The sequence below is a fragment of the Acanthaster planci genome, linkage group LG20, assembly GCF_054643075.1.
Source record: "Acanthaster planci isolate LZ-2023a linkage group LG20, COTS_SCS, whole genome shotgun sequence".
Classification (NCBI taxonomy): Eukaryota; Metazoa; Echinodermata; class Asteroidea; order Valvatida; family Acanthasteridae; genus Acanthaster; species Acanthaster planci.
Window position 1 is genome coordinate 5,731,953 of NC_141796.1, and position 11,094 is coordinate 5,743,046.

Sequence of the window (11,094 nt, forward strand, 5' to 3'; positions counted from 1 at the left end):
TCACAGTGGTTCCATTTGGGGTAGCAACCTCGTACGATCTAGGTTCCTCGCAGACTCTTTTGGTGCCAGGGGTCCATGTGGAGGTTGCTGCATCAAGGATAGGTACTGGTTGCCCAACAAACAATGGTGGGAGCTCTGGACAGCATGCTCATCGTGGTCGGTTTACAATTTGGACCTGCGGTCTTCTAGCCGGTCATAGATCACTTGCAAAAGGTTCAGAAGTGTTTGATCAATACTCGGGTCGGATTGGTGGCACTTGGTTATGATTGATTTGACTGTGCGTACTCTTCGTTCTGTGAGTCCATTTGAACGTGGATAGTGGGGAGACGAAGTGGTCTGTTTGATTGACCACCTGTAACACATATCCCTGTAAGCTTGACCAACATATTGTGGCCCATTGTCGAAGACAATTTCAGCCAGGGCTCCGAATAGGCTGGAGATCTGAGCTGTTTCGCGGGCAACATCAGTGCTCAAGGTGCCTGACAACTTGTAGACAACGGGAAACTTGGAGTGATAGTCCACAATGAGGAAATATGTGTCATGTCATGAAGAGATCCGTTCTGAGCTTTGTCCAGGGAGTCATGGGGATTCGATGTGGCTCAAGCGGTTCATTTTGCTGCCGAGGCTGGTGTTCTTGACAGATCTTGAAGGTGGGGTCCATTTGACTGATGTGGTCATGTATCTTAAGCCAGAAGACTGAATCGTGAGCCAGGCGTCTCGTTTTCTCGATTCCCTGGTGGCCAGCATGGAGGTCAGCCAGAATACCCACGCGCATCGACTCTGGAATGAGGACCTGTCGTTCCTTGAACATGACTCCGCATGACAGTTCAAGCTCCTCCCGATAGGACCATTATGGTCGAAGGTCACGTGGGAGGTCTTTGACTGAGTCTGGTCATCCCGAGTAGATCACTTTTTGAAGCTCAGAGAGCACTGGGTCCCGAGCCGTCTCCTGCTGGAGTATGTCTTGTCGGGCCTTCCAAAGTACACGACATCAATCTGATGAACAATGGGATGCCTGTCTACGTAACTTCAGCTACTGTCTCATCAAGTGGTACATCATCAAGCTTGGATGGGTTTGGCAACCTGCTCAGCGTATCTGCAATTACCATGGGGCCTGACTTGTGTAAACTATGTCGAAATCATATCCCTGGAGGTTAATGAGAAGACGCTGAAGACGGGAAGGTGCACTTGCAAGAGGCTTGCGCCAGATGATGACAAATGGCTTGTGGTCGGTGTGGACAGTAAACTTGCAACCAAACAGGTTGGTATGGAACTTCTTGACACCGAACACAAGAGACAGGGCTTCTCGCTCAATGTTGGAATATGTGCTCCGGGAAAGGGACAGACTCTTGGAGGCAAATGCAATAGGTTTCCCTTCTTGAGTAATGCAAGCCCCTAAGCCTTTTGTGATGCGTCAAACTCCAGTGTGGTCGCAATATTCGAACCAAAGAAGTTCAAGCATGACTGTGACAAAATGAAATGCTTCAAAGCCAGAAAAGACGCCTGATGGTCATCTTGCCAGAGAAAAGGTACTTCCTTCTGAAGAAGATTCCTTAATGGAGCGGCTTTGACTGCACAATGTGGTATGTATGGCGATACAAAAATTGACCACTCCCAGGAATCGTTGGAGATCAGCTTGGTCCTGCGGTGTGGGCATAGCATGAATATCGACGACTTTGTCGGGGTCTGGGCGGATGCCATCGGCGGAAGAGATGAAGAAGTGTATCTGCTTGACCTTGATCACGCACCTAGCACTGTTGTACACAAGGCCATCCTTCTTGGCTGTTTCCATCAGAGCAATGATGCGTTGGTCATGTTCCTGCTCCATGCTGCCAAAAACCGCGATATCATCTGCAATTCCCATTCATACTGGAACCTCGCAAGTGATGCGATCCATATGTTGTTGAAAGATATCTTGGCTTACTGACGAGCCAAAAGGCAAGCGGTGGAAACAATAGCGGTCAAATGGTGTCCTGAGGGTTGTCAATTCCTGAGACTCATCGGCAAGGTGGACGGACCAATAGCCGGCTTTAGTTTAGAGAAAAACTTCACCTGTGCAAATTCAGGATTAAGCTCTTCTAGTGTGGGGATCTTACGGTGGCACCGCTTTAGACCTTCATTCAAGTGTTTTGGGTCGACACGTCCTCACTAAATCATTTTTTTTCACTTCCGTCGTAAGTGAGCTGTACCTGTCTGTATGCTTAGATACTCTCCAAATAACTCTATCTTTCTCCATCTTGTGCACCTCAGCCTCTAATTCTGGATGATAGTGTAGGTGGTCACTAAGCGTAGCGCTCAGTTACTTGACGGGAGCCCTGCGATCGCTAGACCAGGCACATCAACAATGAAGAATCTTTCACGGTGACAATCTGACCGTATGTACCTGCACATGATGTAAATTTTGCCGAAGCACCCGATCTCGGAGCCATTGTATGCCTTTAACTTTGTCAAACGGTATGGTTGCGATAACGAGCACAACAACTCGCTCGTTGAGTTCATCCAGAGAGAACATGCAATGACTCGCTTTGTCGCTGCACCTATTTGTGAATTCGTCCAAAGTTTCGTTCTGCTTCTACCTAAATCGCATGAGCTCTAGTCTATGAATGCGAAAACTAACATTGATCTTCATCTGATCTTAAAAAATGGAATATAGTTTTTTGGGGTCAGTCTGGTCTTGTTCAGAGATACCTGATGCATTAAGTCGTCTTAAACCCAAGATCTTTATCTTGTTCGCCTGCTTATCAGGCTGAGTAGTGCTGCTGTCTTGAATGCACAAAATTACACGCTGCTTGAAAAGTTTGAACTCCTCTGACAGGTCCTTCGCCTACCAGTTCATTTCTGGGAATTTGGCCATTTTGCCCAGCCTTTGAGTGCAATTCAATTTTCTGATACAAGATACAGTGTTTTAATAAAGGTCGTAAAGCAATAGGGGTTGCTGTTGCCCTAACTTAGTAGCACCAAACATGCTTTGCCCGTGCTCACATCTATGTTATAAAAGTTCCAGTATGAGACTAGGCTTAACGCAAGTACATGTAATAGCACTAAATGTAACGATGTCATAAATTTCTATGGGATATATCTAGTCCAAACTTTCAATGGAAAAATTATCAACAGTCATAACAATTCGAAAAACAACAGTCAAAACTGATTAATATGCAGCGCCATATATATTACAAAGCAAAGTCTGTTCCTGTGCTTCTGACACTCACTGCTAGCTTGTCTGCAGGCTGCTGGGCAGGGAACCTTGTGGTGCTCCGGTGAATGCCAGAAGGAGTGAATATCAAACCAGTCGGCCTTGCTGGTGCTGTCTTCATCTCTGAAAACGGTAGTGATGCCGTCTGCTTGCTTGCCTATAAACTCAGGACCTTCGCTGATATGGGGCATGCATGAGTGACTGGAACTCTGCCACTGGCCGACGGCGGGGGGCGCAAGTTGCACGGCGGGTGTCCGACGAGGTCGCAAAAATTGCAGTTTGTGGGAAGGAGGTTGTCTGTGGGTTTCCAGACGCTTGGACTAACGTCTCATTTGCTCTGGTGGTTCATCGCCATTTATTATGAATAACTTCTGACCTTGTATACACTGTGTGCACTTCATTTACATAATACAACACCAAGCACTACTTATTACAAATCCCCAATAGCCGCCTATCATTAAGTGCTAAAACAGTGGTTGTTGCGTAGCCCTCCAGTCCATGATTAATATTTTTACAGTCTTGGGCCAAGACAGCAGATAGCGGACTCGATTGACATACGCCACGTGCGCCAAATTCTATTGCAACATCTCGTGACTTCATTTCACCATTCGACGGCTCGTTCTACGTCTTGGGAATAGCCTACAAACCGAGACGTGGCCTTTGTATGCAAAATAGTAGTTTAGTATTTTAGTGTCACGCGAGGGCGTGTATACGGTTTTGTCACTGCCTGAGCGGAGGCTGGAGAGAGAGTAATTCCCTTGTCAGCAATTAACAATTGCTCAAGAAACATTCAAACATGTACATACCCAACTGTACCCTTCTGAAAACAAGCCATGTGTATGGCCACTAATGGCAGCACAATTCTGAGGAATCCCTTTTCTGCCTAGAGAAAATTATCAATTTCACCCTTAGATAATACGTTACTGCTGGGTATTACATCAGGACAATTGCCATCTTATAAACATCCCAATGATGCAATTAAAATGAAGCACGAGGAGGCCCACATGACTTTGCATTTACAAAAACACAAGTACATGTACTTCTTAGCGTGACGAGTACATGTGATGCACAACGGGTCCAAAGGTCGGGCACATTGTCCCACGTACAGAACCCATACAAAGCCTATAAAGTGTCTAAAGCAATACGACTGTAAATTTGTGTGTACACAATGCATGCGTTGACACAGCGACATAGCCCAGCAACTTTTTGGACCAGACGCCCAAAACATTCAAATTACTGTAATTCACTCCACAACGATATTCCAAAAGTATCACCACCCGATTTATAGGCAACTCACCGTTCCCCTGAAACTCGGAACTCAGTTCAGAGCGCCCAACACGAGCCACAAAAAGTAAAACACCGGCCTGCCTCTTTAGAAAGCTCCCAGTCAGCCAGAGATGGCATAATGTGCGAGTCCTCTCGCAGCACAGTGCATTGACATCACATTAATGCATATTGTGACGTCACACCCCTTCGGTTGGAGCAGAACCCGCGAGGGCGCTGTCTTCTTCAGGTGTGTGACGCAGACGGTACGACCGGATCGTCCCTGAGCGGCTGAGACGCGTCCGATAGCATGGAAGTATACCGTCCCGGTATTGGTTTTTAGGTGTACATGGGGTACCCTATTAGCTGTGTTTGCTAATAACTGTGGCGACTGATTTTTAAGGTCGAATAACTACTGGAATGGAGTCTACAAGAACCCGGTAATAATGTATGGTTTAATCAGGCTAGAGCCTTGTCTATAAATCTCAATAGAGGGCGAACTTTACAGTCTTAAATGTACGAACGAGCAGCCGTAAGGCCCACAGACTGATTTCAGACGTTTCAACACACACAAGCTATCACGTTACGTTGAATCAATGCAATGGCTACTGTACTGGGGCACGTTATTGCTAAGTTGAAAACCAGCGGTCCCAGACTCACAAAGCACAATGCATGAATATCACACTTTTACAATAAGTGCTTACTGCATGTGTTAGAACCTACTTCTTACAGGAGATGCTTCCCAGCAGTGCTTCCCAACAGTGCTTAAGCTTCCAAACTAGGCCCGTGCTTCTCAGCAGCGCACTGCCTCTCTAAGTCTTAATGGCAATCTGCGCTCTCTTCTAGGATTCCTTCTTGGCTCAAGAGATTTACTTATGTGTTCATCATTTTCATGGGTACTGTTTGTTTCGGTACACGGTTGAGCCTCTAGCTCGGGAGGCGGGGCTATCTCCACAGACAAAGATGTCTCTTGATTTTTGCTTTGGGTCACGTCAGTCGTGTTCCACAGCTCTATGTGATCTCCTTGATAGGGTTTGAGTCTATCTGCATGTACTACGCGTGGTTTAGCGTCTTTTGATTTCTGTATCCGGAAGACAACGTCGGATAACCTACAGAGGACCATATATGGTCCTTTATTAGCAGCTTGTAATAAACCTCCTTTTTCCTCGCAGGATTGAATAACCAAACGGATTGGCCTTCTTGGATCCCTGCGTCAGTTGTTCTCCTGTCATAGTTTTTCTTTTGCCTTCGAGGACTCCCTTCTAAACGAGTTTGTGCTCGCTCATGGGCCCTTTGAATCTGGCTCCTGAGATCCTGAGCGTAGTCTGTTTGTATCCCATCATCCTCAGTACTTGGTTGCTGAATAGTCAAATCGATGGGGAGTGTCACCTCTCGACCCATCATCATCTTTTTCGGAGATTCCCCGATACTCTCTTGGGGCGTACACCTGTACGCTCCTGTTGCAAACAGGAGGCATTTTTCCCAGTCATGCTGGCCAAGGTGAGGATCGATCATCGTTGATAGCATATTAATTAGAGTTTTATTGAATCTTTCGATAAGGCCATTTGATTTTGGGTTATAGGCTGTTTTACGGGTTTTTTGTATCCCCAAAATTGTGAATTCTTCTTGAAATACGTCGGACTCAAAGTTAGTCCCTTGGTCCGAATGGATTTCTCTGGGCACTCCATGACGGCATACGAATTCGGTAACAAACTTAGTAGCAACGGTTTCAGCTTTAGCGTCGGGAAGTGCGTACGCTTCCATCCATCTGGTGGCGTACTCCACTGGTTTCCCTCGTTTGTTTTGGGAAGTGGGTCAATCAAATCCCGGCAACACGATCCATAGTCCCACCCACGTTGTATTTTTACAAGGCAGCACGTCTTCTTTTGGTAGGAGATTTCCTCTTAGCGCATTGATCACAGCAGCGAATGCAAGCTCTTACGTCAGCGGACATTCCTACCCAGAAATACCGCTGCTTAACATTTGCCAGCGACTTCTTCATACCAAGATGGCCACCCAATTTACCGTCATGTAGCTAATCGGTACACTGGCGCCTCAGCCGTTCGGGTACAACCAGTCTCCAGCGGACGGAACTTCCATCGTCCGATTCCCAACGTTGGTATAGTATACCGTCACGGATTACTAATTGGTCCCTGTACGACCAGTATGTCTTGTTTGCTGGAGGCATTGCAGCTATCTCCCCCATGCTTCCACTGCCCAACGTATGGTGGCGTCTTCTAGCTGAGCCTTGAGTACCTCATCGTTGCTCAGACCTGGTTGCAATACCGCAACCCTTACGTCCACATTTAGTACGGGACTGGCATCATCAGAATTAGCACTACTACAGTTGCCACACTGTTTGCGGGGTCGACGGGATAACCCGTCGGTGTTTGTATGTTTGGCACCAGGGCGGTGTTGTATGATGAGTTCATATTCTGATATTGTTTCCAACCGGCGTGCTAGCTGGCCTTCCGGGTCTTTTGTCTTCATCAGTCATCTCAAAGAAGCATGGTCTGTTCTCACGGTTACTTTCTGCCCATACAGATAATGGCGGAAGTATTTCAGGTAGACCACTACCGCCAGTAATTCTCGCCTGGTCACGCAGTAGTTTTTCTCGGCCTTCCTACTGGCGAAAGCAACGACCTTTTCTACCCCATCTTGGACTTGAGACAGCACGCCCCCTACTCCCTCAGAACTTGCATCGGTGTCCAATATGTACTCGCCCTCTGGCGACGGGTAAGCGAGAACTGGGGAAGTAACCAATTCCTCCTTTAATCGAATGAATGCCTCCTGACAAGCATCAGTCCATATGAAGTCTCTAGATTTTGACGTCAACGCGTGGTGCGGGCGAGCAATGGTTGCAAAGTCCCGGATGAACCTTCGATAATATGAGGCTAGGCCAAGGAAGCTTCTTAGCTCCTTTACGCACTTAGGGACTGGCCAATCAGCTACTGCCCTCACTTTTGCGGGATCCGTGGCCACTCCTTCCTCCGACACGATGTGGCCGAGTTAGGTCACGGATTTCTGAAAAAGGCTGCATTTGCTTGGCTTCAGTTTTAGGCCAGCACTCCGCAAACGTTCGAACACTTTCCATAAGCGTTCTAGCTCATCATTCACTGTCTTGCCGAAAACGATGACATCATCTAAGTAAACCAGTAAAATGTCCCACTGGAGTCCGGCTAAGAGCTTCTCCATTAAACCCTCAAAGGTTGCGGGTGTGTTTGCAAAGCCAAATGGCATGACTTTCCATCTATACAGTCCATTATGTACAACGAATGTGGATTTTTGTTGTGCTTCTTCATCTAGGGCTACCTGCCAGTAGCCGGATGCAAGATCCAGTGTCGAGAACCAGCAAGCGCCCTCGAGAGCGTCGAGTGTGTCGTCGAGTCTCGGCACAGGATAAGCGTCCTTTACCGTTACTGCGTTCAAACCCCTGTAGTCAATGCCTGGGCGTTTTGTTCCATCCTTCTTCTTTACAAGCACTATAGTCGCCGCCCATGGGCTATCCGACTCCTCAATCAGGCCTCTCTGCTTCAAATCTTCAACCTGCCTGCCAATTTCTTCGAGACTGCTCGCGGGGTGGCGCCTTGGCCTTTGTTTAACTGGTCTAGCTTCCCCGGTGTTTATGTGGTGCTTAACCATCTTGGTATGACCTATGTCCCCCTCGCTGCAAGAAAATACGTCCTGGTACTTAATCAAGCAGTCTCTTAATTTATCATGGTCTTGTGGGCGTAAACTGGCTCTACCCCTTTCACAAAGGGGTTGGTAGGATGCCCGTTCCAACCTGGTCTTTTTGTTCCGCAGACGGACTTTCAACTTTAACTGGTGAAACAGTTGCAGCCACGGTCCCTGCCCTGAGTACACGCTTGTCCTCATTTGGGTCCTCATCTCTGTTGGTAGCTCAATCACAGACTTAGTCAAGATCAGTCCTTTTTCACCAGCTCGGCCACCAGACTCGATTCGTTCGACTATTACTGGCCCATTTACGCCTTCACAGTGTCCAACTATCGATCAGGGTCATTTTGGTTAGTGTGTGGTTGTACTTGGCGGGGTTCCTTGCTTCGCTGGTCCCCATGGCCAGTCGAGCAAGTCCCCAGGCCTGTGGTGTGCGTTCGGGGGCGACAGGGGTGACGCTGGACGGCCACGCCCGGCCCGCTGTGTTTGGTGATGGACCCTCCGGCGACATCACCAGACGCAACGGTGTTACATTCCATGCAAAAGAGAACATTCCACTGAACGATAGTATGAATAGTTTCACTGAGCGTTTTCCTGAAATGCATGCCTGTTACACTTGTCGCATTTCACCAAGCCGTATCGCTATTTAAAATCCAGGGACAGCGTTGCCGATGCAGATACGCAAGGCTTGCTGCACGGCAATTCATTGTTGGAAATAAGCCCGCTGGTACAACCATCCACTCGACTCAATGTGTACCCTGAAATACCCAATGCCGTGTTAGTTGAAAATTTGTCTGATTTTTGCAAGGTAGTCTCCCCAATACGGCCTAAACCTATTGGAGCAAAAAACAAAGATCGGGTCGGGGCTGGCTCGGCCAGCGGTCCCCGCTCCCGGTGGGGCTTCGGCGAGGGCCAGAGCGCCCGCCGTTGGTGGCGGTGGGAGTCGGGCCGCTGGGCTTGCCCCGCTCGGGTCTCCTCCGCCTCGCCCTCGGGGTCCCGGTGAGCGTGTCGTTGTGTCTGCCCCGTCGTCCCCGAGTCGGGTGGACGACACAGACATGGACACCATGGAATCTTCTCATAGCGTTTGGGGTTCTCCGCCTGCTCCGAGAAGATTATATTCTGAGGCGATCACTAAGCGTATGCACTCTCCCGAGAAACCTGAAAACGCATCAGGTTTGATCCCTCTTAAATTACCGGTCCCACACAAATTGCGGAAATCTAGTTCCGTCACTCTTTCCCAGGCTATTGATGACACACCTAGTCATACTGCACAAACACCCATGCCCTTACCAGTCTCCCACCCTGCTGGAGGGTTCTCCTATATCTCTGTTCAGAATGCCAACACTACCCCAACTCCTAAACCCAACCTTACCCGTACGAGTACCGTCATCCCTCCCTCCACCTCGAAACCCACCCCTGTCCCCAAACCCATCTCTTTTCCCACCCCCATCCCTACACCCACTCCCTCCTCTTGCTTAGCTATTCCCGAAACCCCGTGTACCCAAATGTCAATTTCGCCCAAACCCTCTGCAGACAATGACAGTGAGTGGGAGGATGACAAGGAGCACTATCCTTCGGTCCTCCGAACAGGGAACCAACCCCTAAATCACAGTGACTTGGTTAGATTTCCCAGCACAGTCAAAAATCATCGTAGGCCAAAAGAAATTGCTGGGAAATTTACCCAAAATCTACCCGGACTTGTCAGGTAACTCAAACCGCTCTGAAACAGCTCAGTTCTTCACAACGCCATGCAGCAGAGGATTAAAAATCTGATTAAGAAACTAGAAGAGAAAAAATAATTGCTTGTTATGCTTTGTAAGAATTATGTTTGTTTGGTAATGGCACTGTCAGTTATCACACTTAACACTTGAGGTTGTTTCAATTTAACCCGCAACACTTCCTTGAGGGAATATTTTGATTGCGTCTCTCCTTGCAGTGATATCATTCTCTTGCAGGAGACGTATAATATCACTGCCACTCATCCCTGTTGGAAACATTGGTCTAATTACACGTCCTTTTGTGCTCTAGGACAACGCCCCTTGTTCTGGTGTCACTACACTTGTAAACAACAATATTGACGTTCTAGCCCCCAGTGTTATCTGTGACGATTATGTTCTTTTCGTGAAAGTTCATTTAAATAATCAAAACCCATACAAAGGTGGGCTTGGCCTAGCCTACCTCCACGCACGCAGCCTCGCCTTCAGATTCAATCGCATACAGCGATTTCTTCAGTTTAATTCTCATCCTTGTTTTCTTCTAATGACTCACTGTCTTCAACAGTATAAACAACTAAACCTTGGGTACCCAATTTTCTTTATTGACCTCGATAATATTTTTTTTTCACGAGTGTCCCTCTCTTCTATAGTGAGGTTCTGGGTGCTTGGATGGCCATGGGAGCTCGAGTGGAAACACCCTCAGATTCGGTCAACCACATTGTTAATTTTCCTCTTAATCATTCCAAGTTAATTAATCATTTGGCCGGGCACGCGGCTTTCTCCGCCCGTCTCTTCGCAGATCGTGTTCGTCTTGTCAAAGACATTATCGACCCGAAGACTGGCGCCTGGCGTCGAGCAGAAGACCTCCAATTCTCTTCATCTTCCGTTAGACCTCCATCCCACAGGCTCCTTCAGAAAGAACTCTCTCGCCCGCACCACGCTCTTCAACGCATTTTTTCTTCAGTCTTCGATTTTACCGGCGTCTGCTGAGGACCAAGGCGTCTTCCGGACTTTTCGCCGCCTGACACGCCTGGCCTGGTCCTCGTGGATGCCAACACCGACATCCTCTCCCTCTCTTTAAAAATCTTCTATGGGAGACTTTCATCATCTGTACATGATCTGTCGTCCTTCACATCAACGCATTGGCATGAACTTGGTTTTCTCCTTCCTCAGTAAGTATTGGCCAAAACGGTTGACCATGAGGGAAATTCTGGGCCATCTAGGTTGCCCCTTTGGACAAATTGCCCT

At 47.9% G+C, this 11,094-nt stretch overlaps 1 protein-coding gene across 1 annotated transcript in view; it reads right to left on the bottom strand.

The window, feature by feature from the left end:
- LOC147795870 (uncharacterized) overlaps positions 1-4,641 on the bottom strand; it is a 30,412-nt gene extending 25,771 nt beyond the window's left edge. Inside the window, exon 1 of the mRNA XM_087130839.1 lies at positions 4,491-4,641. The gene's annotated coding sequence lies outside the window, so the exon portion shown is untranslated. The remainder of the gene's footprint in view (positions 1-4,490) is intronic.
- Between the last annotated feature and the right edge of the window lie 6,453 nt (positions 4,642-11,094).